This window comes from Humulus lupulus, chromosome 2 (genome assembly GCF_963169125.1).
Source record: "Humulus lupulus chromosome 2, drHumLupu1.1, whole genome shotgun sequence".
Taxonomy (NCBI): Eukaryota; Viridiplantae; Streptophyta; class Magnoliopsida; order Rosales; family Cannabaceae; genus Humulus; species Humulus lupulus.
This window is the reverse complement of record NC_084794.1, coordinates 287,846,442-287,848,592: the sequence shown is the minus strand read 5'-3', so window position 1 is coordinate 287,848,592 and position 2,151 is coordinate 287,846,442.

Below are 2,151 nucleotides of genomic sequence, written 5' to 3'. Positions count from 1 at the left end.
TGTTTAGCCTGTTGGCGGCTTGATTATATGTTGAATGATTAATGTGCATATGTTATGTGCTTGTGTGAGTTTTCTTGCTGGGCTTCAGCTCACGGGTGCTCTATGGTGCAGGTAAGGGCAAGGGGAAAGTCGACCAACCATGAGTACGGAGAGCGTGAGGCGACGTGTACATGTTTGGCCTGTAATATCCAACATTTTCATTATACATTTTTTTATTATAAATCAGAGTTTTAATACATAAAATGTACAAGTTTACAAACTTAAGAAATAGTAATGGAAAAATAGTGTTTAAAATATCATTTTATGTTTTAATGAGATTAAAGAGAGAGAAACTTGAGTATTCAAGTATTGGACCCAAATGTCATATAATTTTAATTGGGGATTTTTATAAAATTAAGAAAGTTTTGCTAAAGGGCTTATTTGAAAAGAATTTTAGTATTTTGGGTCCAAGTGTAATTTTAAAAAAATAAATAAAAAAAAAAGAAGAAAAGGCTTCAGCCTTTCTTTTTACCCGAGCCCCTCTCTCTCTCTCTCCTCAGAAAATCTCTCTCTCTCTCTCTCTGCGTGCTACTGTTGCCGACGACGCAGGAGTACTTTCCGGCCACCATTTTTAGCCACGCGCTGGACCGTTGGATTCAGAGGCCTCCGAACTATCGTCCCACGCGGGAATCTAGAGCTCACTCGCCGATTAAACGCCTCAACCACTCGATTTAAGTTCGGCCACCCCGCGACTTCAAAGTTGCGATTCGGCCACCTCGGGCATCCGTTTACCGATCCGTCACCACCATCGTGCTCCTCGTGTTGTGGGCTTCAAAACCCAATAAATTTTTCCTACATCTACCATAGTTGGGTGGTGGGCCCACCACGAGCCACCGCGATCCATCGTAGACCGACGGTACGAAACTTAGTGTTCGAGGTTTCGAAGTACGTTTTGAGTTTCAGAAAATCATCGTTTGACTTGTTGTGGAACCCGATCATTGTAGTATAATTTCTTTGACCTATATTGTGATTTAATTGTGATTGATTAGAGTAATTGTTATTATGTGTATTTATAGTATATAATTATATATTATTGATATATGGAATATTTTCTGTAATTACTGGCTGTCTGGGATTATATGTATTTTTTATACAGGTTTTGATTTTGAGATTGTCCACTTTATAGCCGTTGTGCTGTCCAATTTTCTAGAAAATATTAGATATTAAATAAAGTATAAAAATACATATTTAATTGATTTTATATTAATATGGAAATTTTTATGATTAAGTAATTTTAATTATTATTGTTATTATTTTATTAAGTAAATCAAGAATATAGTTTCATATATATATATATGAAAAGTGTGATTTATAGTAAACCTATTATTTAACAATTATTCTTATATATTAGTATTTTGTTAATATTTGAATATCAAAATAATATCAGTATTAGTTTCTTACAGTTATTGATATTTGTAAGACCAGTAAATTTTGGATAAAGTATATTTATTATATCACTGGAATTGATATTATGACTAATTAATAATAATATAAATATTTATATTTATATTATCGATTATTACAACTTTATGTTAAAAATATGATTTCTTTTATAAAATGACTATTTGAATATATACATTCATATATGTATTGTTATTGAAGTATTTTTGTTAATATTGAAGTAAGTTTATTTATAGACGATAATTTTGAAGTAGCAGCTCCAAAATCCTGACTTTGTTCTCATCATCCCGGTATATTGGTAAGGAAAATAGGATATGATTTATGTGCTATATGTTTTATATGTTATCTTATGGTTTTTATGTTATGAAATATGTTATGATATGTATGTTTGTAGACTTGGGCATATGACCCATATGACTAACAAGCCCCAAATAGATTATGGGCATATGACCTGCTTAGCTAGTAGAACCCCAAATAGATTATGGGCATATGACCTGCTTAGCTAGTAGGACCCCACTAATCTAATGGGCATATGGCTTGTTTAGTCTATGGGACCCCAAGTAATAATGGCCATTATAGTATGTATGTGATATATGTGTTATGGTATTTTTTTTTTTATATTGCACTATGAATTTTTATGTATATGGCTATATGTTAGATTTTCCTTGCTGGGCATTAGGCTCATTCCTTTTTGTTTATATGTGCAGGAAA